A 27,906-nucleotide genomic window follows, 5' to 3' on the forward strand; every position below is an offset into this window, starting at 1 on the left:
GTTTGGGGGAGGGGGGGCGTCGTAGTTTACATGGTAGAGCGCACTTTGCATGCAAGCGGTACCGGGATCTATGCGCGGCATTTCCAAACAACTTTTACTGCAATAAGCTCAAAGTTCACTTTTAGATAGTAGTTTCAGGCTTTAGAAAACATGAGGGTTTTTTTTTAGATTCGCACGCCAAGCAATATATATACATTTTTTCACTCATTCCTTTTCTATTAGGGGGCCTTAGGCTAGAGGTTTCCTTAATGTATACAACATACTCCAGCAAGGGGAGCTAGCTCAAATGGTAGAGCGCTCGCTTAGCATGCGAGAGGTACCGGGATCGATGCCCGGGTTCTCCAAGTAGTACACTGTTTTTGATCGTGTTGCACACCATTTCAAGAAAGCCTACTCGTCCAAACCATTCACCAATTCTGATGTTTATAATGACTGAGAAGCCAGGCACATAGGTGTGCAGCACCACATCCTATTTTCCTTAACAGCCACAAGATTCGTCTTACTCATATGGGGATACACTCAAAAGTTCACTTTTAGATAGTAGTTTCAGGCTTTAGAAAACATAAGAGGGGTTTTTTTAGATTCGCAGGCAAAGCAATATATATATATTTTTTCGCTCATTCCTTTTCTATTAGCAGGCCTTAGGCTAGAAGGTTGTCCTTAATGTATACTACATACTACAGCAAGGGGAGCTAGCTCAAATGGTAGAGCGCTCGCTTAGCATGCGAGAGGTACCGGGATCGATGCCCGGGTTCTCCAGGTAGTACACTGTTTTGATCATGTTGCACACCGTTTCAAGAAAGCTACTCGTCCAAACCATTCACCAATTCTGATGTTTATAATGACTGAGAAGCCAGGCACATAGGTGTGCAGCACCACATCCTATTTTCCTTAACAGCCACAAGATTCGTCTTACTCATATGGGGATACGTGGAAAATTCTTCATGGGGGGCTAGCTCACATGGTAGAGCGCTCGCTTTTGCATGCGAGAGGTACCGGGATCGATGCCCGGGCTCCCAAACAACATTTACTGCAATAAGCTCAAAGTTCTCTTTTGAATAGTAGTTTCAGCTTGTAGAAACATAAGCAAGTTTATTTTGAAATATCACCGGCCAATATATTTTCGCTGATACCTGTGTTTTCAGCAGGTCTTAGGCTAGATGTTGTTCTTAATACATACTACATCAACAAACAAGGGGAGCCACAAGGAGACACAAGGAGACAGGTAGTGATAAGGCTGCGAGTGACGTCCCCTTGGCCTTGCTAGGCATCCCTCCCTGCTGCCGGCATAGACAGGTCCAAGATTTTGAAGCTCAAACTATGCCAAGATTTTTATGGCCTCTTTCTAACAGGCTGGGCCAGGCATGCACCAAAGCTTATTGCCACGGGAATGTTTGGGACCGAGCTACAGCGCTAAACTTTAACATTGTCGCATATTGGAAATAATGGGGATATGGGGCCATTTGCTGAACAGCCACAAGTTTCGTCGTACTGATATGAAGAGATTTTAAAAGGTTCTCATGATGGTTTGGGGGCGGGGGGGTGGCGTCGTAGTTTACATGGTAGAGCGCGCTTTGCACGCAAGCAGTACCGGGATCTATGCGCGGCATTTCCAAACAACTTTTACTGCAATAAGCTCAAAGTTCACTTTTAGATAGTAGTTTCAGGCTTTAGAAAACATAAGAGGGTTTTTTTTTAGATTCGCAGGCCAAGCAATATATATATATTTTTTCACTCATTCCTTTTCTATTAGCAGGCCTTAGGCTAGAGGTTTCCTTAATGTATACTACATACACCAGAAAGGGGAGCTAGCTCAAATGGTAGAGCGCTCTCTTAGCATGCGAGAGGTACCGGGATCGATGACCGGGTTCTCCAAGTAGTACATTGTGTTTGGTCGTGTTGCACACCGTTTCAAGAAAGCCTACTCGTCCAAACCATTCACCAATTCTGATGTTTATGATGACTGAGAAGCCAGGCACATAGGTGTGCAGCACCACATCCTATTTGCCTTAACAGCCACAAGATTCGTCTTAGTCATATGGGGATACGTGGAAAATTCTTCATAGGGGGCTAGCTCACATGGTAGAGCTCTCGCTTTGCATGCGAGAGGTACCGGGATCGATGCCCGGGCTCTCCAAACAACATTTACTGTAATAAGCTCAAAGTTCTCTTTTGAATAGTAGTTTCAGCTTGTAGAAAACATAAGCAAGTTTATTTTGAAATTTCACCGGCCAATATATTTTCGCTGATACCTGTGTTTTCAGCAGGTCTTAGGCTAGATGTTGTTCTTAATACATACTGCATCAACAAACAAGGGGAGCCACAAGGAGACACAAGGAGACAGGTAGTGATGAGGCTGCGAGTGACGTCCCCTTGGCCTTGCTAGGCATCCCTCCCAGCTGCCGGCATAGACAGGTCCACATTTTGATGCTCAACCTATGTCAAGATTTTTATGGCCTCTTTCTAACAGGCTGGGCCAGGCATGCACCAAAGCTTATTGGCCACGGAATGTTTAGGACTGAGCTACAGCGCTAAACTTTAACACTGTCGCATATTGGAAATAATGGGGATATGGGGTCATTTTGCTGAACAGCCACAAGTTTCGTCGTACTGATATGAAGAAATTTTAAAAGGTTCTCATGATGGTTTGGGGGAGGGAGGGTGGCGTCGTAGTTTACATGGTAGAGCGCGCTTTGCATGCAAGCGGTACCGGGATCGATGCGCGGCATTTCCAAACAACTTTTACTGCAATAAGCTCAAAGTTCACTTTTAGATAGTAGTTTCAGGCTTTAGAAAACATAAGAGGGTTTTTTTAAGATTCGCAGGCCAAGCAATATATATACATTTTTTCACTCATTCCTTTTTCTATTAGCAGGCCTTAGGCTAGAAGGTTTCCTTAATGTATACTACATACTCCAGCAAGGGGAGCTAGCTCAAATGGTAGAGCGCTCGCTTAGCATGCGAGAGGTACCGGGATCGATGCCCGGGTTCTCCAAGTAGTACACTGTTTTTGATCGTGTTGCACACCATTTCAAGAAAGCCTACTCGTCCAAACCATTCACCAATTCTGATGTTTATAATGACTGAGAAGCCAGGCACATAGGTGTGCAGCACCACATCCTATTTTCCTTAACAGCCACAAGATTCGTCTTACTCATATGGGGATACGTGGAAAATTCTTCATGGGGGGCTAGCTCACATGGTAGAGCGCTCGCTTTGCATGCGAGAGGTACCGGGATCGATGCCCGGGCTCTCCAAACAACATTTACTGCAATAAGCTCAAAGTTCTCTTTTGAATAGTAGTTTCAGCTTGTAGAAACATAAGCAAGTTTATTTTGAAATTTCACCGGCCAATATATTTTCGCTGATACCTGTGTGTTTTCAGCAGGTCTTAGGCTAGATGTTGTTCTTAATACATACTACATCAACAAACAAGGGGAGACACAAGGAGACAGGTAGTGATGAGGCTGCGAGTGACGTCCCCTTGGCCTTGCTAGGCATCCCTCCCAGCTGCCGGCATAGACAGGTCCACATTTTGATGCTCAACCTATGTCAAGATTTTTATGGCCTCTTTCTAACAGGCTGGGCCAGGCATGCACCAAAGCTTATTGGCCACGGAATGTTTGGGACCGAGCTACAGCGCTAAACTTTAACATTGTCGCATATTGGAAATAATGAGGATATGGGGCCATTTTGCTGAACAGCCACAAGTTTCGTCGTACTGATATGAAGAGATTTTAAAAGGTTCTCATGGTGGTTTGGGGGAGGGGGGGGGCGTCGTAGTCAACATGGTAGAGCGCACTTTGCATGCAAGCGGTACCGGGATCTATGCGCGGCAGTTCCAAACAACTTTTACTGCAATAAGCTCAAAGTTCACTTTTAGATAGTAGTTTCAGGTTTTAGAAAACATAAGAGGGTTTTTTTAGATTCGCAGGCCAAGCAATATATATACATTTTTTCACTCATTCCTTTTACTATTAGCAGGCCTTAGGCTAGAAGGTTTCCTTAACGTATACTACATACTCCAGCAAGGGGAGCTAGCTCAAATGGTAGAGCGCTCGCTTAGCATGCGAGAGGTACCGGGATCGATGCCCGGGTTCTCCAAGTAGTACATTGTTTTTGATCGTGTTGCACACCGTTTCAAGAAAGCCTACTCGTCCAAACCATTCACCAATTCTGATGTTTATAATGACTGAGAAGCCAGGTACATAAGTGTGCAGCACCACATCCTATTTTCCTTAACAGCCACAAGATTCGTCTTACTCATATGGGGATACGTGGAAAATTCTTCATGGGGGGCTAGCTCACATGGTAGAGCGCTCGCTTTGCATGCGAGAGGCACCGAGATCGATGCCCGGGCTCTCCAAACAACATTTACTGCAATAAGCTCAAAGTTCTCTTTTGAATAGTAGTTTCAGCTTGTAGAAACATAAGCAAGTTTATTTTGAAATTTCACCGGCCAATATATTTTCGCTGATACCTGTGTTTTCAGCAGGTCTTAGGCTAGATGTTGTTCTTAATACATACTACATCAACAAACAAGGGGAGCCACAAGGAGACACAAGGAGACAGGTAGTGATGAGGCTGCGAGTGACGTCCCCTTGGCCTTGCTAGGCATCCCTCCCAGCTGCCGGCATAGACAGGTCCACATTTTGATGCTCAACCTATGTCAAGATTTTTATGGCCTCTTTCTAACAGGCTGGGCCAGGCATGCACCAAAGCTTATTGGCCACGGAATGTTTGGGACCGAGCTACAGCGCTAAACTTTAACATTGTCGCATATTGGAAATAATGAGGATATGGGGCCATTTTGCTGAACAGCCACAAGTTTCGTCGTACTGATATGAAGAGATTTTAAAAGGTTCTCATGGTGGTTTGGGGGAGGGGGGGGGGGGCGTCGTAGTCAACATGGTAGAGCGCACTTTGCATGCAAGCGGTACCGGGATCTATGCGCGGCATTTCCAAACAACTTTTACTGCAATAAGCTCAAAGTTCACTTTTAGATAGTAGTTTCAGGCTTTAGAAAACATAAGAGGGTTTTTTTAGATTCGCAGGCCAAGCAATATATATATATATTTTTTCGCTCATTCCTTTTCTATTAGCAGGCCTTAGGCTAGAAGGTTGTCCTTAATGTATAGTACATACTCCAGCAAGGGGAGCTAGCTCAAATGGTAGAGTGCTCTCCTAGCATGCGAGAGGTACCGGGATCGATGCCCGGGTTCTCCAAGTAGTACATTGTTTTTGATCGTGTTACACACCGTTTCAAGAAAGCCTACTCGTCCAAACCATTCACCAATTCTATTGTTTATGATGACTGAGAAGCCAGGTACATAGGTGTGCAGCACCACATCCTATTTTCCTTAACAGCCACATGATTCGTCTTACTCATATGGGGATACGTGGAAAATTCTACATGGGGGGCTAGCTCACATGGTAGAGCGCTCGCTTTGCATGCGAGAGGTACCGGGATCTATGCCCGGGCTCTTCAAACAACATTTACTGCAATAAGCTCAAAGTTCTCTTTTGAATAGTAGTTTCAGCTTGTAGAAACATAAGCAAGTTTAATTTGAAATTTCACCGGCCAATATATTTTCGCTGATACCTGTGTTTTCAGCAGGTCTTAGGCTAGATGTTGTTCTAAATACATACTACATCAACAAACAAGGGCAGCCACAAGGAGACACAAGGAGACAGGTAGTGATGAGGCTGCGAGTGACGTCCCCTTGGCCTTGCTAGGCATCCCTCCCAGCTGCCGGCATAGACAGGTCCACATTTTGATGCTCAACCTATCTCAAGATTTTTATGGCCTCTTTCTAACAGGCTGGGCCAGGCATGCACCAAAGCTTATTGGCCACGGAATGTGGGACTGAGCTACAGCGCTAAACTTTAACACTGTCGCATATTGGAAATAATGGGGATATGGGGCCATTTTGCTGAACAGCCACAAGTTTCGTCGTACTGATATGAAGAGATTTTAAAAGGTTCTCATGATGGTTTGGGGGAGGTAGGGTGGCGTCGTAGTTTACATGGTAGAGCGCGCTTTGCATGCAAGCGGTACCGGGATCTATGCGCGGCATTTCCAAACAAATTTTACTGTAATAAGCTCAAAGTTCACTTTTAGATAGTAGTTTCAGGCTTTAGAAAACATAAGAGGGTTTTTTTTAGATTCGCAGGCCAAGCAATATATATACATTTTTTCACTCATTCCTTTTTCTATTAGCAGGCCTTAGGCTAGAAGATTTCCTTAACGTATACTACATATTCCAGCAAGGGGAGCTAGCTCAAATGGTAGAGCGCTCGCTTAGCATGCGAGAGGTACCGGGATCGATGCCCGGGTTCTCCAAGTAGTACATTGTTTTTGATCGTGTTGCACACCGTTTCAAGAAAGCCTACTCGTCCAAACCATTCACCAATTCTGATGTTCATAATGACTGAGAAGCCAGGTACATAAGTGTGCAGCACCACATCCTATTTTCCTTAACAGCCACAAGATTCGTCTTACTCATATGGGGATACGTGGAAAATTCTTCATGGGGGGCTAGCTCACATGGTAGAGCGCTCGCTTTGCATGCGAGAGGCACCGGGATCGATGCCCGGGCTCTCCAAACAACATTTACTGCAATAAGCTCAAAGTCCTCTTTTGAATAGTAGTTTCAGCTTGTAGAAACATAAGCAAGTTTAATTTGAAATTTCACCGGCCAATATATTTTCGCTGATACCTGTGTTTTCAGCAGGTCTTAGGCTAGATGTTGTTCTTAATACATACTACATCAACAAACAAGGGGAGCCACAAGGAGACACAAGGAGACAGGTAGTGATGAGGCTGCGAGTGACGTCCCCTTGGCCTTGCTAGGCATCCCTCCCAGCTGCCGGCATAGACAGGTCCACATTTTGATGCTCAACCTATGTCAAGATTTTTATGGCCTCTTTCTAACAGCCTGGGCCAGGCATGCACCAAAGCTTATTGGCCACGGAATGTTTGGGGCCGAGCTACAGCGCTAAACTTTAACATTGTCGCATATTGGGAATAATGAGGATATGGGGCCATTTTGCTGAACAGCCACAAGTTTCGTTGTACTGATATGAAGAGATTTTAAAAGGTTCTCATGGTGGCTTGGGGGAGGGGGGGGCGTGGTAGTCAACATGGTAGAGCGCGCTTTGCATGCAAGCGGTACCGGGATCGATGCGCGGATTTTCCAAACAACTTTTCCTGCAAAGAGCTCAAAGTTCACTTTTAGATAGTAGTTTCAGGCTTTAGAAAACATAAGAGGGGGTTTTTTAGATTCGCAGGCCAAGCAATATATGTATATTTTTTCGCTCATTCCTTTTCTATTAGCAGGCCTTAGGCTAGAAGGTTGTCCTTAATGTATAGTACATACTACAGCAAGGGGAGCTAGCTCAAATGGTAGAGTGCTCTCCTAGCATGCGAGAGGTACCGGGATCGATGCCCGGGTTCTCCAAGTAGTACATTGTTTTTGATCGTGTTGCACACCGTTTCAAGAAAGCCTACTCGTCCAAACCATTCACCAATTCTATTGTTTATGATGACTGAGAAGCCAGGTACATAGGTGTGCAGCACCACATCCTATTTTCCTTAACAGTCACAAGATTCGTCTTACTCATATGGGGATACGTGGAAAATTCTACATGGGGGGCTAGCTCACATGGTAGAGCGCTCGCTTTGCATGCGAGAGGTACCGGGATCTATGCCCGGGCTCTCGAAACAACATTTACTGCAATAAGCTCAAAGTTCTCTTTTGAATAGTAGTTTCAGCTTGTAGAAACATAAGCAAGTTTATTTTGAAATTTCACCGGCCAATATATTTTCGCTGATACCTGTGTTTTCAGCAGGTCTTAGGCTAGATGTTGTTCTAAATACATACTACATCAACAAACAAGGGCAGCCACAAGGAGACACAAGGAGACAGGTAGTGATGAGGCTGCGAGTGACGTCCCCTTGGCCTTGCTAGGCATCCCTCCCAGCTGCCGGCATAGACAGGTCCACATTTTGATGCTCAACCTATCTCAAGATTTTTATGGCCTCTTTCTAACAGGCTGGGCCAGGCATGCACCAAAGCTTATTGGCCACGGAATGTGGGACTGAGCTACAGCGCTAAACTTTAACACTGTCGCATATTGGAAATAATGGGGATATGGGGCCATTTTGCTGAACAGCCACAAGTTTCGTCGTACTGATATGAAGAGATTTTAAAAGGTTCTCATGATGGTTTGGGGGAGGTAGGGTGGCGTCGTAGTTTACATGGTAGAGCGCGCTTTGCATGCAAGCGGTACCGGGATCTATGCGCGGCATTTCCAAACAACTTTTACTGCAATAAGCTCAAAGTTCACTTTTAGATAGTAGTTTCAGGCTTTAGAAAACATAAGAGGGTTTTTTTTAGATTCGCAGGCCAAGCAATATATCTACATTTTTTCACTCATTCCTTTTTCTATTAGCAGGCCTTAGGCTAGAAGGTTTCCTTAACGTATACTACATATTCCAGCAAGGGGAGCTAGCTCAAATGGTAGAGCGCTCGCTTAGCATGCGAGAGGTACCGGGATCGATGCCCGGGTTCTCCAAGTAGTACATTGTTTTTGATCGTGTTGCACACCGTTTCAAGAAAGCCTACTCGTCCAAACCATTCACCAATTCTGATGTTTATAATGACTGAGAAGCCAGGTACATAAGTGTGCAGCACCACATCCTATTTTCCTTAACAGCCACAAGATTCGTCTTACTCATATGGGGATACGTGGAAAATTCTTCATGGGGGGCTAGCTCACATGGTAGAGCGCTCGCTTTGCATGCGAGAGGCACCGGGATCGATGCCCGGGCTCTCCAAACAACATTTACTGCAATAAGCTCAAAGTCCTCTTTTGAATAGTAGTTTCAGCTTGTAGAAACATAAGCAAGTTTATTTTGAAATTTCACCGGCCAATATATTTTCGCTGATACCTGTGTTTTCAGCAGGTCTTAGGCTAGATGTTGTTCTTAATACATACTACATCAACAAACAAGGGGAGCCACAAGGAGACACAAGGAGACAGGTAGTGATGAGGCTGCGAGTGACGTCCCCTTGGCCTTGCTAGGCATCCCTCCCAGCTGCCGGCATAGACAGGTCCACATTTTGATGCTCAACCTATGTCAAGATTTTTATGGCCTCTTTCTAACAGCCTGGGCCAGGCATGCACCAAAGCTTATTGGCCACGGAATGTTTGGGGCCGAGCTACAGCGCTAAACTTTAACATTGTCGCATATTGGAAAAAATGAGGATATGGGGCCATTTAGCTGAACAGCCACAAGTTTCGTCGTACTGATATGAAGAGATTTTAAAAGGTTCTCATGGTGGTTTGGGGGAGGGGGGGGCGTCGTAGTCAACATGGTAGAGCGCGCTTTGCATGCAAGGGGTACCGGGATCGATGCGCGGCATTTCCAAACAACTTTTACTGCAATAAGCTCAAAGTTCACTTTAAGATTGTAGTTTCAGGCTTTAGAAAACATAAGAGGGTTTTTTTAGATTCGCACGCCAAGCAATATATATACATTTTTTCACTCATTCCTTTTCTATTAGCGGGCCTTAGGCTAGAAGGTTTCCTTAATGTATACTACATACTCCAGCAAGGGGAGCTAGTTCAAATGGTAGAGCGCTCTCTTAGCATGCGAGAGGTACCGGGATCGATGCCCGGGTTCTCCAAGTAGTACACTGTTTTTGGTCGTGTTGCACACCGTTTCAAGAAAGCTTACTCGTCCAAACCATTCACCAATTCTGATGTTTATGATGACTGAGAAGCCAGGTACATAGGTGTGCAGCACCACATCCTATTTTCCTTAACAGCCACAAGATTCGTCTTAGTCATATGGGGATACGTGGAAAATTCTTCATGGGGGGCTAGCTCACATGGTAGAGCGCTCGCTTTGCATGCGAGAGGTACCGGGATCGATGCCCGGGCTCTCCAAACAACATTTACTGCAATAAGTTCAAAGTTCTCTTTTGAATAGTAGTTTCAGCTTGTAGAAACATAAGCAAGTTTATTTTGAAATTTCACCGGCCAATATATTTTCGCTGATACCTGTGTTTTCAGCAGGTCTTAGGCTAGATGTTGTTCTTAATACATACTGCATCAACAAACAAGGGGAGCCACAAGGAGACAGGTAGTGATGAGGCTGCGAGTGACGTCCCCTTGGCCTTGCTAGGCATCCCTCCCAGCTGCGGGCATAGACAGGTCCACATTTTGATGCTCAACCTATGTCAAGATTTTTATCTCCTCTTTCTAACAGGCTGGGCCAGGCATGCACCAAAGCTTATTGGTCACGGAATGTTTGGGACTGAGCTACAGCGCTAAACTTTAACATTGTCGCATATTGGGAATAATGAGGATATGGGGCCATTTTGCTGAACAGCCACAAGTTTCGTCGTACTGATATGAAGAGATTTTAAAAGGTTCTCATGGTGGTTTGGGGGAGGGAGGGTGGCGTCGTAGTTTACATGGTAGAGCGCGCTTTGCATGCAAACGGTACCGGGATCGGTGCGCGGCATTTCCAAACAACTTTTACTGCAATAAGCTTAAAGTTCACTTTTAGATAGTAGTTTCAGGCTTTAGAAAACATAAGAGGGGTTTTTTTAGATTCGCAGGCCAAGCAATATATATACATTTTTTCGCTCATTCCTTTTCTATAAGCAGGCCTTAGGCTAGAAGGTTGTCCTTAATGTATACTACATACTACAGCAAGGGGAGCTAGCTCAAATGGTAGAGCGTTCTCTTAGCATGCGAGAGGTACCGGGATCGATGCCCGGGTTCTCCAAGTAGTACATTGTTTTTGATCGTGTTGCACACCGTTTCAAGAAAGCCTACTCGTCCAAACCATTCACCAATTCTGATGTTTATGATGACTGAGAGGCCAGGTACATAGGTGTGCAGCACCACATCCTATTTTCCTTAACAGCCACAAGATTCGTCTTACTCATATGGGGATACGTGGATAATTCTTCACGGGGGGACTAGCTCACATGGTAGAGCGCTCGCTTTGCATGCGAGAGGTACCGGGATCGATGCCCGGGCTCTCCAAACAACATTTACTGCAATAAGCTCAAAGTTCTCTTTTGAATAGTAGTTTCAGCTTGTAGAAACATAAGCAAGTTTATTTTGAAATTTCACCGGCCAATATATTTTCGCTGATACCTGTGTTTTCAGCAGGTCTTAGGCTAGATGTTGTTCTTAATACATACTACATCAACAAACAAGGGGAGCCACAAGGAGACACAAGGAGACACAAGGAGACAGGTAGTGATGAGGCTGCGAGTGACGTCCCCTTGGCCTTGCTAGGCATCCCTCCCAGCTGCCGGCATAGACAGGTCCACATTTTGATGCTCAACCTATCTCAAGATTTTTATGGCCTCTTTCTAACAGGCTGGGCCAGACATGCACCAAAGCTTATTGGCCACGGAATGTTTGGGGCTGGGCTACAGCGCTAAACTTTAACACTGTCGCATATTGGAAATAATGGGGATATGGGGCCATTTTGCTGAACAGCCACAAGTTTCGTCGTACTGATATGAAGAGATTTTAAAAGGTTCTCCTGATGGTTTGGGGGAGGGAGGGTGGCGTCGTAGTTTACATGGTAGAGCGCGCTTTGCATGCAAGCGGTACCGGGATCTATGCGCGGCATTTCCAAACAACTTTTACTGCAATAAGCTCAAAGTTCACTTTTAGATAGTAGTTTCAGTCTTAAGAAAACATAAGAGGGTTTTTTTAGATTCGCAGGCCAAGCAATATATATACATTTTTTCACTCATTCCTTTTTCTATTAGCAGGCCTTAGGCTAGAAGGTTTCCTTAACGTATACTACATACTCCAGCAAGGGGAGCTAGCTCAAATGGTAGAGCGCTCGCTTAGCATGCGAGAGGTACCGGGATCGATGCCCGGGTTCTCCAAGTAGTACATTGTTTTTGATCGTGTTGCACACCGTTTCAAGAAAGCCTACTCGTCCAAACCATTCACCAATTCTGATGTTTATGATGACTGAGAAGCCAGGTACATAAGTGTGCAGCACCACATCCTATTTTTTCTTAACAGCCACAAGATTCGTCTTACTCATATGGGGATACGTGGAAAATTCTTCATGGGGGGCTAGCTCACATGGTAGAGTGCTCGCTTTGCATGCAAGAGGAACCGGGATCGATGCCCTGGCTCTCCAAACAACATTTACTGCAATAAGCTCAAAGTTCTCTTTTGAATAGTAGTTTCAGCTTGTAGAAACATAAGCAAGTTTATTTTGAAATTTCACCGGCCAATATATTTTCGCTGATACCTGTGTTTTCAGCAGGTCTTAGGCTAGATGTTGTTCTTAATACATACTGCATCAACAAACAAGGGGAGCCACAAGGAGACACAAGGAGACGGGTAGTGATGAGGCTGCGAGTGACGTCCCCTTGGCCTTGCTAGGCATCCCTCCCAGGTGCCGGCATAGACAGGTCCACATTTTGATGCTCAACCTATGTCAAGATTTTGATGGCCTCTTTCTTACAGGCTGGGCCAGGCATGCACCAAAGCTTATTGGCCACGGAATGTTTGGGACTGAGCTACAGCGCTAAACTTTAACATTGTCGCATATTGGGAATATTGAGGATATGGGGCCATTTTGCTGAACAGCCACAAGTTTCGTCGTACTGATATGAAGAGATTTTAAAAGGTTCTCATGGTGGTTTGGGGGAGGGGGGGGGCGTCGTAGTCAACATGGTAGAGCGCGCTTTGCATGCAAGCGGTACCGGGATCGATGCGCGGCATTTCCAAACAACTTTTTCTGCAATAAGCTCAAAGTTCACTTTTAGATAGTAGTTTCAGGCTTTAGAAAACATAAGAGGGTTTTTTTTAGATTCGCAGGCAAAGCAATATATATATATTTTTTCGCTCATTCCTTTTCTATTAGCAGGCCTTAGGCTAGAAGGTTATCCTAAATGTATACTACATACTCCAGCAAGGGGAGCTAGCTCAAATGGTACAGCGCTAGCTTAGCATGCGAGAGGTACCAGGATCGATGCCCGGGTTCGCCAAGTAGTACATTGTTTTTGATCCTGTTGCACACCGTTTCAAGAAAGCCTACTCGTCCAAACCATTCACCAATTCTGATGTTTATAATGACTAAGAAGCCAGGTACGGGGAGAGTGTGCTAGACGCCGAAGTGAACGGACGTGTCGGTTATTCTCTGCTGTTTACACATTTGTGCAACAACAACGCTTGTTTTTGAGACTGATTTTTTGGTGATCTGGGAGCCCACAGAGCTTGAGTTTGGCCAGTGGTTACTGTTTGGTGAAGGGCGTGTGCCCCTTTGGATTAGGTATGTCCAAGCCCGTGTCGTTTTCGCCTGTAAACAGGCCAAGCAGAACTTTGTCTGTGTCAATCTCTACACGAAGCAGCCCGGCATTTTCTACGGCTGTCCAGAGGGACTTTATTCCTTTTCTGTCAAGTGTGTTAAATATCAAGACAGAGCTAATAAGTTTTCAGAAGAATTATTTAAAGAAACACTTCTATCTCCGCGTGTCTACAGTGGCTGGGCATAATGCCCTAGTGAGTAAATCCAATGTTGTTATAAATGGAACGACGTGGTCCATTATGCCCGGATGAAATGTCAGATGACACTATCGAGGCAGCTTTGAAACCCTATGGTGAATGCCTGGGTGTGACGAAACCCAGATTTTCAGACCCTGAGCTCTCACATGTTCGGACAGGTATTCGGATTTACAGATTTAGGTGTCACAAAGTTCGTTATGTACCAAATTTTATTAATTTCGGTGGTGACATTGTTATGTTTACCTACCCCGGGCAAACTTATGAATGTCGGAAGTGTGGCCAAAAATCACACAAGGCGGCAGAGTGTAGAGCACTGTGGTGTTCTAACTGCGACGGTTTCTCCCCCCATGAGAATCCTCATACAGAGAAGGACTGTACAAATCCATGCCGAATGTGTGACTCAGGGCTTCATACGGTCAGTGACTGTTGTGCGAGAGCAATGTCGTACGCGGCGCGAGTTAAGGGAAACCTACCCACTATGCGCCAGTATAATAACGAAGACGCCGTAAAACAAGATGACATTGATGTTGACGTCAGCGACGATGATGACCCATTCAACGCACCTGCTATGGAACTGGTTCAAGACAGCGAGGAGAACGAAGACGAAATCGACGGAAATGGTGACGACAGCGCCGATGAAGACGTCAGCGACGACAGCGAGTCCGATAAGGAGATGGACGTCCGGGAGAATACTAAGAACACCGAAGAAGTGGATGTTGGTGATAATGAAACGTCATCAGCTGTCCCAAGGGTGAAGAATGTGGTCGTGGCTGACGTGCACGCTCCCGACGTGCGTTCACCAGTCCCAGTCGAGGAAAAGCGAGCTAAGTTGGACAATGGCAGTACAGCCGAAGAGGCAGCGTCATCTATCCCGCCCAGTTCCCATCCTACTGATTATGATGGTGTTGATGCTGATCAGTCGTCAGACTGTATGACGCCGACCCCATCTCAGGAGGGGGACACCATGCTTCTGGAATACAGGAAAAGAAAATCGCTTGCTTCTCGTGCGAGGCAGCGAATGAAAAGAGACAAATGATTTGTAGCGTAATTAGGACTCTCTTATTTGACCACAATGGGTATGTACGCTCTACCTTTACTTACTTTGTATAATGAGCTTAAATAATATTCGTTTTGGGACTTTAAACATTAATGGTTTACGGGATCCGTCTAAACAAGAACATGTCAAGCAATTTGTTTTCGATAAAGGAATTGATGTACTATTCTTACAGGAAACACACTTCGAAAACTATAATGACACTAAATATTTGCAAATCCCAGGCGATGCAAGGTGGGCGTATGGGTCAAATCGAAGTTGTGGGGTGGGAATAATTATTAGGTATACGGTAGACTGCTTTATACGGAAAATACAGAGGTGCCCTAACGGTCGCTACATAAGCCTTAGGGTTGAGCTCAACAACACTGCTTTAAACCTTGTTTGTGTATATGCCCCTAATAATCCAAAGGAAAGAAAAGAGTTTATTTCTAATCTAGATAATGTGATGCAGGGCAGTGAGTTGGTTATTATGGGTGGGGATTTTAATTGTGTTGAGAGCATTGAATTAGATAGAGCTGGCTGTGCCACTAATGTAAGGAATGATGGAGTGGACGAAATTAATAATTTGAAAAGAGATTTTGGTATTTGTGATATTTTTAGGAAACTGCATCCGGATAAGAATTGTTACACGTGGTCTAGGCGCCAGTGTGCCAGTAGATTGGATAGATTTTATATCCCTAACGCTGTGTTTAAGTATGTAACCCAGTGTGATGCTGTACATGTGTCTTTTTCTGATCATTCGTGTTTGTTTTTTGATATCTCTTTTGAAGATGTCATTTCATGGGGGCCGTTCTACTGGAAGTGTAATACTTCTGTGTTAAATGACACGGAGCTTGTTGATGATATTAAATCCGTCTTCCATGATATTTTCTCTGTCTGTACAACTGGTCATGCAGATCTAATAGACAGATGGGAGACATTTAAAGGGGAATGTAAAGATAGGATTCGTAGTTACTGTAAGGAAAAATCTATGAACAAAAAACGTGATTTGTTGGTACTTGAACAAGAATTAAATGCGTTGAAATCTAGTCCAATCATTAACTGTGAGCGTATTGACAATGTGAAAAAGACTCTAAATGCCCTTTATAAGTCGAATCATGCGGGAGCGGTTATCCGTGCTAAAGCTGTTCATTTTGATCAGGGAGAAAAACCAACCAAATATTTCATTAGACGAGAAGTTGGTAGGGGCAGAAAGAAGATGATCAAAAGTATTACTTGTCATAGTGATTCTTCAATATCCCATGAATCTCAGGAAGGCATTGCTAAGTGTATAAGGTCGTATTATATGAAATTGTATACTGAACAAGATACTGACTCCTCCATTCAAGATGAGTTCTTGTCATCGCTTCCGATGTTAAATGACGATTGTAAAACTGCCTGCGAAGGCCTTTTGACTGAACAGGAGTTGTTTTTTGCAGTAAAAAATATGTCTAAAAACCGTTCCCCGGGATGCGACGGTTTGCCAGCAGAGTTTTATGTACAATTTTGGCCACTGTTTTCGGGTGTGTTTACGGATGTAGTTAATCACTGTTTTAACTTGGGTAGATTAAGTAATTCACAGCGTTCTGGGTTTATCACACTATTATGTAAGGTCCCCGACAATGCCGAAAGCATAAAAAACTGGAGGCCAATTAGCTTACTAAATGTAGATTATAAGATTGTTTCTAAAGCTTTGTGCAATCGGTTAAAAAATGTGATCGATACAATTGTACTTCAGAATCAGACACGTGGAATACCAGGCCGAAGTATTTTTGACAACCTTCACTTATTACGAAATACATATGATTATGTTGAACAAAAAGATTTAAAAGGATGCTTTCTTAACTTAGACCAGGAGAAAGCCTTTGACAGAGTAGACTGGTCATTTTTGTTCAAATGTTTAGAGAAATTTAACTTCGGACCCGACTTTTGTAAGTGGGTGCAATTATTATATACTGACATTACAAGTAGTGTTATTGTGAACGGGCACATAACAGAAGAATTTAAACTGAGTCGAGGTGTCCGACAGGGTTGTTCTTTGTCACCATTATTGTATGTTTTGTCCTTAGAGCCCTTTATAGCCGCCATTAGAAACAATGACGAAATTAATGGTGTACGGTTACCCGGCACAAATAAGGAAACAAGAGTGTCGGCATTTGCAGATGATACGACTGCAATTTTATCTGAAGAGAGTTCTGTTCCGCATGTAATTAAACTAGCAGAAAGTTATGGAAAAGCCTCAGGAGCAAAACTCAACTTGTTGAAAAGCACGGTTCTTCCCATTGGTAGCTGGGACGAAACTAACGTGCACAGTGGTGGGCTTAACATCACTACAAATTCAAAGATTTGTGGGGTATTTTTTGGACCAGATCAAACAGAACTCAATTCTGAGCGTGTTTTAAGTAAGGTAAAGAAACATGTATCAGCATGGAATGGAAGATATTTGACCCTACGGGGGAGGTCTGTCTTAATTAATACAGTTGCTTTAGCTGTTTTATGGTTTTCTGCACAGTGTACTCTGTTGCCACCTAAATGTGTCAATCAATGTTCCCAAACTGTGTTCAGATTTTTGTGGGATAACAAGCCCGAAAGTTTGAAGAGAGTTGTCGTACATAATAAAATAGGGAATGGAGGTCTAAACGTACATAATATAGATTGTAAAATAAAAGCACTTGTTACTCGGCATGTTTTAAAATTAATTCATGGAACAACAGCGGAATGGAAATACTTTGCCATCTATTGGTTGGGTTTACCCCTAAGACATGTTTGTCGTGAATTCTGTCGTTCCAATGTCCCACATTCTGAAAACATTCCACCTTTTTATAGACTGGCCTTGAGCGCCTGGAGAGAATTTACCACAGGTGTACCTGTAACATTGTGTTCAAGCAGGTATATTTATGAATATTTTGTAACAAAAATAGTACATTGTCCAAGAGCAATGGTGTCTATGCCGCATTTGGACTGGGTTAGAATATGGAAAACTGTTTTTCATCAATTCTTAGATCACAACTTGGTCAACTTCAGTTACAAGTTGGTTCATGACATTTTGCCCGTTAAGGAAAAACTTCTTAGGAGAAATGTAGCCACCGATGACTTGTGTGTTTTTTGCTCCCTGTCTGAAACTCGGCAACATCTGTTTGTACAATGTAAAATCGTTCAGGATGTGTTTAATGACTTTAACCGGATATTTGTTTTGTTTGCGAACTACCTACCAAATATGGACTCGGAAACATTAATTTACAAGGTATTCAATTCCACCTTTAACCAGGAAGTTAGAGCTGTGATGGTGTATGTCATATGTGTTCTTCAGTTTAGTATTTGGTGTGCACGCAACGACATAATATTTCAGAAAAAAAAGAGGGATTCTGTTGCTATTGTTAAGGCCGCCAAAGGAATAATTAAAACCCGTATTCATGTTGACTTTTTTCGACTAGACAGGCCATCTTTCGAGAAAATCTGGTGTATAAACAAAGTCTTCTGTACATTACGGAATGATAAATTAGTGTATTTATTGAAATGAGCAGCTAATGTGCAATTGTTCTATTCACAAAGCAGTCATCTTTTCTGTGATATTTTATTTTAATTAAGACTGCCTTGTGATTTCAAAAGTTTGTGATAGCCGGGTATTGTGAAATCTTGTGTATTTGATGACAATCTGGGAATAAATTCAACAATGTTCAAAAAAAAAAAAGAAAAAAGAAAGCCTACTCGTCCAAACCATTCACCAATTCTGATGTTTATAATGACTAAGAAGCCAGGTACATAAGTGTGCAGCACCACATCCTATTTTCCTTAACAGCCACAAGATTCGTCTTACTCATATGGGGATACGTGGAAAATTCTTCATGGGGGGGGGGGGTGCGGGGGTGCTAGCTCACATGGTAGAGCGCTCGCTTTGCATGCGAGAGGTACCGGGATCGATGCCCGGGCTCTCCAAACAACATTTACTGCAATAAGCTCAAAGTTCTCTTTTGAATAGTAGTTTCAGCTTGTAGAAACATAAGCAAATTTATTTTGAAATTTCACCGGCCAATACATTTTCGCTGATACCTGTGTTTTCAGCAGGTCTTAGTCTAGATGTTGTTCTTAATACATACTACATCAAAAAATAAGGGGAGCCACAAGGAGACACAAGGAGACAGGTAGTGATGAGGCTGCGAGTGACGTCCCCTTGGCCTTGCTAGGCATCCCTCCCAGCTGCCGGCATAGACAGGTCCACATTTTGATGCTCAACCTATGTCAAGATTTTTATGGCCTCTTTCTAACAGGCTGGGCCAGGCATGCACCAAAGCTTATTGGCCACGGAATGTTTGGGACTGAGCTACAGCGCAAAACTTTAACATTGTCACATATCGGGAATAATGAGGATATGGGGCCATTTTGCTGAACAGCCACAAGTTTCGTCGTACTGATATGAAGAGATTTTAAAAGGTTCTCATGGTGGTTTGGGGGAGGGGGGGGCGTCGTAGTCAACATGGTAGAGCGCGCTTTGCATGGAAGCGGTACCGGGATCGATGCGCGGCATTTCCAAACAACTTTTACTGCAATAAGCTCAAAGTTCACTTTTAGATAGTAGTTTCAGGCTTTAGAAAACATAAGAGAGTTTTTTGTAGATTCGCAGGCCAAGCAAAATATATACATTTTTTCACTCATTCCTTTTTCTATTAGCAGGCCTTAGGCTAGAAGGTTTCCTTAACGTATACTACATACTCCAGCAAGGGGAGCTAGCTCAAATGGTAGAGCGCTCGCTTAGCATGCGAGAGGTACCGGGATCGATGCCCGGGTTCTCCAAGTAGTACATTGTTTCTGATCGTGTTGCACACCGTTTCAAGAAAGCCTACTCGTCCAAACCATTCACCAATTCTGATGTTTATGATGACTGAGAAGCCAGGTACATAAGTGTGCAGCACCACATCCTATTTTCCTTGACAGCCACAAGATTCGTCTTACTCATATGGGGATACGTGGAAAATTCTTCATGGGGGGCTAGCTCACATGGTAGAGCGCTCGCTTTGCATGCGAGAGGTACCGGGATCGATGCCCGGGCTCTCCAAACAACATTTACTGCAATAAGCTCAAAGTCCTCTTTTGAATAGTAGTTTCAGCTTGTAGAAACATAAGCAAGTTTATTTTGAAATTTCACCGGCCAATATATTTTCGTTGATACCTGTGTTTTCAGCAGGTCTTAGGCTAGATGTTGTTCTTAATACATACTACATCAACAAACAAGGGGAGCCACAAGGAGACACAAGGAGACAGGCACTGATGAGGCTGCGAGTGACGTCCCCTTGGCCTTGCTAGGCATCCCTCCAAGCTGCCGGCATAGACAGGTCCAGATTTTGATGCTCAACCTATGTCAAGATTTTTATGGCCTCTTTCTAACAGGCTGGGCCAGGCATGCACCAAAGCTTATTGGCCACGGAATGTTTGGGACTGAGCTACAGCGCTAAACTTTAACACTGTCGCATATTGGAAATAATGGGGATATGGGGCCATTTTGCTGAACAGCCACAAGTTTCGTCGTACTGATATGAAGAGATTTTAAAAGGTTCTCATGGTGGTTTGGGGGAGGGGGGGGGGTCGTAGTCAACATGGTAGAGCGCGCTTTGCATGCAAGCGGTACCGGGATCGATGCGCGGCATTTCCAAACAACTTTTACTGCAATGAGCTCAAAGTTCACTTTTAGATAGTAGTTTCAGGCTTTAGAAAAGATAAGAGGGTTTTTTTTTTAGATTAGCAGGCCAAGCAATATATATATATTTTTTCGCTGATTCCTTTTCTATTAGCTGGCCTTAGGCTAGAAGGTTGTCCTTAATGTATACTACATACTCCAGAAAGGGAAGCTAGCTCAAATTTTAGAGCGCTAGCTTAGCATGCGAGAGGTACCGGGATCGATGCCCGGGTTCGCCAAGTAGTACATTGTTTTTGATCGTGTTGCACACCGTTTCAAGAAAGCCTACTCGTCCAAACCATTCACCAATTCTGATGTTTATAATGACTAAGAAGCCAGGTACATAAGTGTGCAGCACCACATCCTATTTTCCTTAACAGCCACAAGATTCGTCTTACTCATATGGGGATACGTGGAAAATTCTTCATGGGGGGGCTAGCTCACATGGTAGAGCGCTCGCTTTGCATGCGAGAGGCACCGGGATCAATGCCCGGGCTCTCCAAACAACACTTACTGCAATAAGCTCAAAGTTCTCTTTTGAATAGTAGTTTCAGCTTGTAGAAACATAAGCAAATTTATTTTGAAATTTCACCGGCCAATATATTTTCGCTGATACCTGTGTTTTCAGCAGGTCTTAGGTTAGATGTCATTCACTTGATAACGATGCTAGTATCTGCATCGAAACGTTGTGTTAAATAAACCAAGAAGTTGTACATCCATAAGAATGCCTTGTCCAGTGTAGATGTTGTTCTTAATACATACTACATCAACAAACAAGGGGAGCCACAAGGAGACACAAGGAGACAGGTAGTGATGAGGCTGCGAGTGACGTCCCCTTGGCCTTGCTAGGCATCCCTCCCAGGTGCCGGCATAGACAGGTCCACATTTTGATGCTCAACCTATGTCAAGATTTTTATGGCCTCTTTCTAACAGGCTGGGCCAGGCATGCACCAAAGCTTATTGGCCACGGAATGTTTGGGACCGAGCTACAGCGCAAAACTTTAACATTGTCGCATATTGGAAATAATGAGGATATGGGGCCATTTTGCTGAACAGCCACAAGTTTCGTCGTACTGATATGAAGAGATTTTAAAAGGTTCTCATGGTGGTTTGGGGGAGGGGGGGGCGTCGTAGTCAACATGGTAGAGCGCGCTTTGCATGGAAGCGGTACCGGGATCGATGCGCGGCATTTCCAAACAACTTTTACTGCAATAAGCTCAAAGTTCACTTTTAGATAGTAGTTTCAGGCTTTAGAAAACATAAGAGAGTTTTTTGTAGATTCGCAGGCCAAGCAAAATATATACATTTTTTCACTCATTCCTTTTTCTATTAGCAGGCCTTAGGCTAGAAGGTTTCCTTAACGTATACTACATACTCCAGCAAGGGGAGCTAGCTCAAATGGTAGAGCGCTCGCTTAGCATGCGAGAGGTACCGGGATCGATGCCCGGGTTCTCCAAGTAGTACATTGTTTCTGATCGTGTTGCACACCGTTTCAAGAAAGCCTACTCGTCCAAACCATTCACCAATTCTGATGTTTATGATGACTGAGAAGCCAGGTACATAAGTGTGCAGCACCACATCCTATTTTCCTTGACAGCCACAAGATTCGTCTTACTCATATGGGGATACGTGGAAAATTCTTCATGGGGGGCTAGCTCACATGGTAGAGCGCTCGCTTTGCATGCGAGAGGTACCGGGATCGATGCCCGGGCTCTCCAAACAACATTTACTGCAATAAGCTCAAAGTCCTCTTTTGAATAGTAGTTTCAGCTTGTAGAAACATAAGCAAGTTTATTTTGAAATTTCACCGGCCAATATATTTTCGTTGATACCTGTGTTTTCAGCAGGTCTTAGGCTAGATGTTGTTCTTAATACATACTACATCAACAAACAAGGGGAGCCACAAGGAGACACAAGGAGACAGGCACTGATGAGGCTGCGAGTGACGTCCCCTTGGCCTTGCTAGGCATCCCTCCAAGCTGCCGGCATAGACAGGTCCAGATTTTGATGCTCAACCTATGTCAAGATTTTTATGGCCTCTTTCTAACAGGCTGGGCCAGGCATGCACCAAAGCTTATTGGCCACGGAATGTTTGGGACTGAGCTACAGCGCTAAACTTTAACACTGTCGCATATTGGAAATAATGGGGATATGGGGCCATTTTGCTGAACAGCCACAAGTTTCGTCGTACTGATATGAAGAGATTTTAAAAGGTTCTCATGGTGGTTTGGGGGAGGGGGGGGGGTCGTAGTCAACATGGTAGAGCGCGCTTTGCATGCAAGCGGTACCGGGATCGATGCGCGGCATTTCCAAACAACTTTTACTGCAATGAGCTCAAAGTTCACTTTTAGATAGTAGTTTCAGGCTTTAGAAAAGATAAGAGGGTTTTTTTTTTAGATTAGCAGGCCAAGCAATATATATATATTTTTTCGCTGATTCCTTTTCTATTAGCTGGCCTTAGGCTAGAAGGTTGTCCTTAATGTATACTACATACTCCAGAAAGGGAAGCTAGCTCAAATTTTAGAGCGCTAGCTTAGCATGCGAGAGGTACCGGGATCGATGCCCGGGTTCGCCAAGTAGTACATTGTTTTTGATCGTGTTGCACACCGTTTCAAGAAAGCCTACTCGTCCAAACCATTCACCAATTCTGATGTTTATAATGACTAAGAAGCCAGGTACATAAGTGTGCAGCACCACATCCTATTTTCCTTAACAGCCACAAGATTCGTCTTACTCATATGGGGATACGTGGAAAATTCTTCATGGGGGGGCTAGCTCACATGGTAGAGCGCTCGCTTTGCATGCGAGAGGCACCGGGATCAATGCCCGGGCTCTCCAAACAACACTTACTGCAATAAGCTCAAAGTTCTCTTTTGAATAGTAGTTTCAGCTTGTAGAAACATAAGCAAATTTATTTTGAAATTTCACCGGCCAATATATTTTCGCTGATACCTGTGTTTTCAGCAGGTCTTAGGTTAGATGTCATTCACTTGATAACGATGCTAGTATCTGCATCGAAACGTTGTGTTAAATAAACCAAGAAGTTGTACATCCATAAGAATGCCTTGTCCAGTGTAGATGTTGTTCTTAATACATACTACATCAACAAACAAGGGGAGCCACAAGGAGACACAAGGAGACAGGTAGTGATGAGGCTGCGAGTGACGTCCCCTTGGCCTTGCTAGGCATCCCTCCCAGGTGCCGGCATAGACAGGTCCACATTTTGATGCTCAACCTATGTCAAGATTTTTATGGCCTCTTTCTAACAGGCTGGGCCAGGCATGCACCAAAGCTTATTGGCCACGGAATGTTTGGGACCGAGCTACAGCGCAAAACTTTAACATTGTCGCATATTGGAAATAATGAGGATATGGGGCCATTTTGCTGAACAGCCACAAGTTTCGTCGTACTGATATGAAGAGATTTTAAAAGGTTCTCATGGTGGTTTGGGGGAGGGGGGGCGTCGTAGTCAACATGGTAGAGCGCGCTTTTCATGCAAGCGGTACCGGGATCGATGCGCGGCATTTCCAAACAACTTTTAATGCAATGAGCTCAAAGTTCACTTTTAGATAGTAGTTTCAGGCTTTAGAAAACATAAGAGGGATTTTTATTAGATTCGCAGGCCAAGCAATATATATACATTTTTTCACTCATTCCTTTTCTATTAGCGGGCCTTAGGCTAGAAGGTTTCTTTAATGTATACTACATACTCCAGAAAGGGGAGCTAGCTCAAATGGTAGAGCGCTCGCTTAGCATGCGACAGATACCGGGATCGATGCCCGGGTTCTCCAAGTAGTACACTGTTTTTGGTCGTGTTGCACACCGTTTCAAGAAAGCTTACTCGTCCAAACGATTCACCAATTCTGATGTTTATGATGACTGAGAAGCCAGGTACATAGGTGTGCAGCACCACATCCTATTTTCCTTAACAGCCACAAGATTCGTCTTAGTCATATGGGGATACGTGGAAAATTCTTCATGGGGGGCTAGCTCACATGGTAGAGCGCTCGCTTTGCATGCGAGAGGTACCGGGATCGATGCCCGGGCTCTCCAAACAACATTTACTGCAATAAGCTCAAAGTTCTCTTTTGAATAGTAGTTTCAGCTTGTAGAAACATAAGCAAGTTTATTTTGAAATTTCACCGGCCAATATATTTTCGCTGATACCTGTGTTTTCAGCAGGTCTTAGGCTAGATGTTGTTCCTAATACATACTGCATCAACAAACAAAGGGAGCCACAAGGAGACAGGTAGTGATGAGGCTGCGAGTGACGTCCCCTTGGCCTTGCTAGGCATCCCTCCCAGCTGCCGGCATAGACAGGTCCACATTTTGATGCTCAACCTATCTCAAGATTTTTATGGCCTCTTTCTAACAGGCTGGGCCAGGCATGCACCAAAGCTTATTGGCCACGAAATGTTTGGGACTGAGCGACAGCGCTAAACTTTAACATTGTCGCATATCGGGAATAATGAGGATATGGGTCCATTTTGCTGAACAGCCACAAGTTTCGTCGTACTGATATGAAGAGATTTTAAAAGGTTCTCATGGTGGTTTGGGGGAGGGGGGGGAGGCGTCGTAGTCAACATGGTAGAGCGCGCTTTGCATGCAAGCGGTACCGGGATCGATGAGCGGCATTTCCAAACAACTTTTACTGCAATGAGCTCAAAGTTCACTTTTAGATAGTAGTTTCAGGCTTTAGAAAACATAAGAGGGTTTTTTTTTAGATTCGCAGGCCAAGCAATATATATATATTTTTTCGCTCATTCCTTTTCTATTAGCAGACCTTAGGCTAGAAGGTTGTCCTTAATGTATACTACATACTCCAGCAAGGGGAGCTAGCTCAAATGGTAGAGCGCTCGCTTAGCATGCGAGAGGTACCGGGATCGATGCCCGGGTTCTCCAAGTAGTACATTGTTTTTGATCGTGTTGCACACCGTTTCAAGAAAGCCTACTCGTCCAAACCATTCACCAGTTCTGATGTTTATGATGACTGAGAAGCCAGGTACATAGGTGTGCAGCACAACATCCTATTTTCCTTAACAGCCACAAGATTCGTCTTACTCATATGGGGATACGTGGAAAATTCTTCATGGGGGGGCTAGCTCACATGGTAGAGCGCTCGCTTTGCATGCGAGAGGTACCGGGATCGATGCCCGGGCTCTCCAAACAACATTTTCTGCAATAAGCTCAAAGTTCTCTTTTGAATAGTAGTTTCAGCTTGTAGAAACATAAGCAAGTTTATTTTGAAATTTCACCGGCCAATATATTTTCGCTGATACCTGTGTTTTCAGCAGGTCTTAGGCTAGATGTTGTTCTTAATACATACTACATCAACAAACAAGGGGAGCCACAAGGAGACACAAGGAGACAGGTAGTGATGAGGCTGCAAGTGACGTCCCTTTGGCCTTGCTAGGCATCCCTCCCAGCTGCCGGCATAGACAGGTCGACATTTTGATGCTCAACCTATGTCAAGATTTTGATGGCCTCTTTCTTACAGGCTGGGCCAGGCATGCACCAAAGCTTATTGGCCACGGAATGTTTGGGACTGAGCTACAGCGCTAAACTTTAACATTGTCGCATATTGGGAATATTGAGGATATGGGGCCATTTTGCTGAACAGCCACAAGTTTCGTCGTACTGATATGAAGAGATTTTAAAAGGTTCTCATGGTGGTTTGGGGGAGGGGGGGGGGCGTCGTAGTCAACATGGTAGAGCGCGCTTTGCATGCAAGCGGTACCGGGATCGATGAGCGGCATTTCCAAACAACTTTTACTGCAATGAGCTCAAAGTTCACTTTTAGATAGTAGTTTCAGGCTTTAGAAAACATAAGAGGGGTTTTTTTTAGATTCGCAGGCCAAGCAATATATATATATTTTTTCGCTCATTCCTTTTCTATTAGCAGACCTTAGGCTAGAAGGTTGTCCTTAATGTATACTACATACTCCAGCAAGGGGAGCTAGCTCAAATGGTAGAGCGCTCGCTTAGCATGCGAGAGGTACCGGGATCGATGCCCGGGTTCTCCAAGTAGTACATTGTTTTTGATCGTGTTGCACACCGTTTCAAGAAAGCCTACTCGTCCAAACCATTCACCAATTCTTATGTTTATGATGACTGAGAAGCCAGGTACATAGGTGTGCAGCACCACATCCTATTTTCCTTAACAGCCACAAGATTCGTCTTACTCATATGGGGATACGTGGAAAATTCTTCATGGGGGGGCTAGCTCACATGGTAGAGCGCTCGCTTTGCATGCGAGAGGTACCGGGATCGATGCCCGGGCTCTCCAAACAACATTTTCTGCAATAAGCTCAAAGTTCTCTTTTGAATAGTAGTTTCAGCTTGTAGAAACATCAGCAAGTTTATTTTGAAATTTCACCGGCCAATATATTTTCGCTGATACCTGTGTTTTCAGCAGGTCTTAGGCTAGATGTTGTTCTTAATACATACTGCATCAACAAACAAGGGGAGCCACAAGGAGACACAAGGAGACAGGTAGTGATGAGGCTGCGAGTGACGTCCCCTTGGCCTTGCTAGGCATCCCTCCCAGCTGCCGGCATAGACAGGTCCACATTTTGATGCTCAACCTATGTCAAGATTTTTATGGCCTCTTTCTAACAGGCTGGGCCAGGCATGCACCAAAGCTTATTGGCCACGGAATGTTTAGGACTGAGCTACAGCGCTAAACTTTAACACTGTCGCATATTGGAAATAATGGGGATATGGGGTCATTTTGCTGAACAGCCACAAGTTTCGTCGTACTGATATGAAGAAATTTTAAAAGGTTCTCATGATGGTTTGGGGGAGGGAGGGTGGCGTCGTAGTTTTCATGGTAGAGCGCGCTTTGCATGCAAGCGGTACCGGGATCGATGCGCGGCATTTCCAAACAACTTTTACTGCAATAAGCTCAAAGTTCACTTTTAGATAGTAGTTTCAGGCTTTAGAAAACATAAGAGGGTTTTTTTAAGATTCGCAGGCCAAGCAATATATATACATTTTTTCACTCATTCCTTTTTCTATTAGCAGGCCTTAGGCTAGAAGGTTTCCTTAATGTATACTACATACTCCAGCAAGGGGAGCTAGCTCAAATGGTAGAGCGCTCGCTTAGCATGCGAGAGGTACCGGGATCGATGCCCGGGTTCTCCAAGTAGTACACTGTTTTTGGTCGTGTTGCACACCGTTTCAAGAAAGCCTACTCGTCCAAACCATTCACCAATTCTGATGTTTATGATGACTGAGAAGCCAGGTACATAAGTGTGCAGCACCACATCCTATTTTCCTTAACAGCCACAAGATTCGTCTTACTCATATGGGGATACGTGGAAAATTCTTCATGGGGGGCTAGCTCACATGGTAGAGCGCTCGCTTTGCATGCGAGAGGTACCGGGATCGATGCCCGGGCTCTCCAAACAACATTTACTGCAATAAGCTCAAAGTTCTCTTTTGAATAGTAGTTTCAGCTTGTAGAAACATAAGCAAGTTTATTTTGAAATTTCACCGGCCAATATATTTTCGCTGATACCTGTGTGTTTTCAGCAGGTCTTAGGCTAGATGTTGTTCTTAATACATACTACATCAACAAACAAGGGGAGACACAAGGAGACAGGTAATGATGAGGCTGCGAGTGACGTTCCCTTGG

General features: G+C 44.1%; 24 non-coding genes across 24 annotated transcripts; all 24 read left to right on the forward strand.

The window, feature by feature from the left end:
* Positions 1-271: 271 nt before the first annotated feature.
* Trnaa-agc (transfer RNA alanine (anticodon AGC)) lies at positions 272-344 on the forward strand. The gene has a single exon. It is a non-coding gene; the product is annotated as a tRNA-Ala (tRNA).
* Positions 345-686: 342 nt separating this feature from the next.
* Trnaa-agc (transfer RNA alanine (anticodon AGC)) lies at positions 687-759 on the forward strand. The gene has a single exon. It is a non-coding gene; the product is annotated as a tRNA-Ala (tRNA).
* Positions 760-2,922: 2,163 nt separating this feature from the next.
* On the forward strand, positions 2,923-2,995 carry Trnaa-agc (transfer RNA alanine (anticodon AGC)). The gene has a single exon. It is a non-coding gene; the product is annotated as a tRNA-Ala (tRNA).
* Positions 2,996-3,184: 189 nt separating this feature from the next.
* On the forward strand, positions 3,185-3,257 carry Trnaa-ugc (transfer RNA alanine (anticodon UGC)). The gene has a single exon. It is a non-coding gene; the product is annotated as a tRNA-Ala (tRNA).
* Positions 3,258-4,031: 774 nt separating this feature from the next.
* On the forward strand, positions 4,032-4,104 carry Trnaa-agc (transfer RNA alanine (anticodon AGC)). Its single transcript has one exon. It is a non-coding gene; the product is annotated as a tRNA-Ala (tRNA).
* A 2,166-nt stretch (positions 4,105-6,270) lies between these two features.
* On the forward strand, positions 6,271-6,343 carry Trnaa-agc (transfer RNA alanine (anticodon AGC)). Its single transcript has one exon. It is a non-coding gene; the product is annotated as a tRNA-Ala (tRNA).
* Positions 6,344-6,532: 189 nt separating this feature from the next.
* Trnaa-ugc (transfer RNA alanine (anticodon UGC)) lies at positions 6,533-6,605 on the forward strand. The gene has a single exon. It is a non-coding gene; the product is annotated as a tRNA-Ala (tRNA).
* A 1,899-nt stretch (positions 6,606-8,504) lies between these two features.
* Trnaa-agc (transfer RNA alanine (anticodon AGC)) lies at positions 8,505-8,577 on the forward strand. The gene has a single exon. It is a non-coding gene; the product is annotated as a tRNA-Ala (tRNA).
* A 189-nt stretch (positions 8,578-8,766) lies between these two features.
* Positions 8,767-8,839, forward strand: Trnaa-ugc (transfer RNA alanine (anticodon UGC)). The gene has a single exon. It is a non-coding gene; the product is annotated as a tRNA-Ala (tRNA).
* A 1,042-nt stretch (positions 8,840-9,881) lies between these two features.
* Trnaa-ugc (transfer RNA alanine (anticodon UGC)) lies at positions 9,882-9,954 on the forward strand. Its single transcript has one exon. It is a non-coding gene; the product is annotated as a tRNA-Ala (tRNA).
* A 1,903-nt stretch (positions 9,955-11,857) lies between these two features.
* On the forward strand, positions 11,858-11,930 carry Trnaa-agc (transfer RNA alanine (anticodon AGC)). Its single transcript has one exon. It is a non-coding gene; the product is annotated as a tRNA-Ala (tRNA).
* Positions 11,931-19,317: 7,387 nt separating this feature from the next.
* On the forward strand, positions 19,318-19,390 carry Trnaa-agc (transfer RNA alanine (anticodon AGC)). Its single transcript has one exon. It is a non-coding gene; the product is annotated as a tRNA-Ala (tRNA).
* A 189-nt stretch (positions 19,391-19,579) lies between these two features.
* On the forward strand, positions 19,580-19,652 carry Trnaa-ugc (transfer RNA alanine (anticodon UGC)). Its single transcript has one exon. It is a non-coding gene; the product is annotated as a tRNA-Ala (tRNA).
* A 1,047-nt stretch (positions 19,653-20,699) lies between these two features.
* Positions 20,700-20,772, forward strand: Trnaa-ugc (transfer RNA alanine (anticodon UGC)). The gene has a single exon. It is a non-coding gene; the product is annotated as a tRNA-Ala (tRNA).
* An 881-nt stretch (positions 20,773-21,653) lies between these two features.
* On the forward strand, positions 21,654-21,726 carry Trnaa-agc (transfer RNA alanine (anticodon AGC)). The gene has a single exon. It is a non-coding gene; the product is annotated as a tRNA-Ala (tRNA).
* Positions 21,727-21,915: 189 nt separating this feature from the next.
* Positions 21,916-21,988, forward strand: Trnaa-ugc (transfer RNA alanine (anticodon UGC)). Its single transcript has one exon. It is a non-coding gene; the product is annotated as a tRNA-Ala (tRNA).
* Positions 21,989-23,035: 1,047 nt separating this feature from the next.
* Trnaa-ugc (transfer RNA alanine (anticodon UGC)) lies at positions 23,036-23,108 on the forward strand. The gene has a single exon. It is a non-coding gene; the product is annotated as a tRNA-Ala (tRNA).
* Positions 23,109-24,250: 1,142 nt separating this feature from the next.
* Positions 24,251-24,323, forward strand: Trnaa-ugc (transfer RNA alanine (anticodon UGC)). The gene has a single exon. It is a non-coding gene; the product is annotated as a tRNA-Ala (tRNA).
* A 776-nt stretch (positions 24,324-25,099) lies between these two features.
* Positions 25,100-25,172, forward strand: Trnaa-agc (transfer RNA alanine (anticodon AGC)). The gene has a single exon. It is a non-coding gene; the product is annotated as a tRNA-Ala (tRNA).
* Positions 25,173-25,362: 190 nt separating this feature from the next.
* On the forward strand, positions 25,363-25,435 carry Trnaa-ugc (transfer RNA alanine (anticodon UGC)). Its single transcript has one exon. It is a non-coding gene; the product is annotated as a tRNA-Ala (tRNA).
* Positions 25,436-26,220: 785 nt separating this feature from the next.
* Positions 26,221-26,293, forward strand: Trnaa-agc (transfer RNA alanine (anticodon AGC)). Its single transcript has one exon. It is a non-coding gene; the product is annotated as a tRNA-Ala (tRNA).
* Positions 26,294-26,483: 190 nt separating this feature from the next.
* On the forward strand, positions 26,484-26,556 carry Trnaa-ugc (transfer RNA alanine (anticodon UGC)). The gene has a single exon. It is a non-coding gene; the product is annotated as a tRNA-Ala (tRNA).
* Positions 26,557-27,340: 784 nt separating this feature from the next.
* On the forward strand, positions 27,341-27,413 carry Trnaa-agc (transfer RNA alanine (anticodon AGC)). The gene has a single exon. It is a non-coding gene; the product is annotated as a tRNA-Ala (tRNA).
* Positions 27,414-27,602: 189 nt separating this feature from the next.
* Trnaa-ugc (transfer RNA alanine (anticodon UGC)) lies at positions 27,603-27,675 on the forward strand. Its single transcript has one exon. It is a non-coding gene; the product is annotated as a tRNA-Ala (tRNA).
* The last annotated feature ends 231 nt before the right edge of the window (positions 27,676-27,906 follow it).

Source organism: Liolophura sinensis, chromosome 13 (genome assembly GCF_032854445.1).
Source record: "Liolophura sinensis isolate JHLJ2023 chromosome 13, CUHK_Ljap_v2, whole genome shotgun sequence".
Taxonomy (NCBI): Eukaryota; Metazoa; Mollusca; class Polyplacophora; order Chitonida; family Chitonidae; genus Liolophura; species Liolophura sinensis.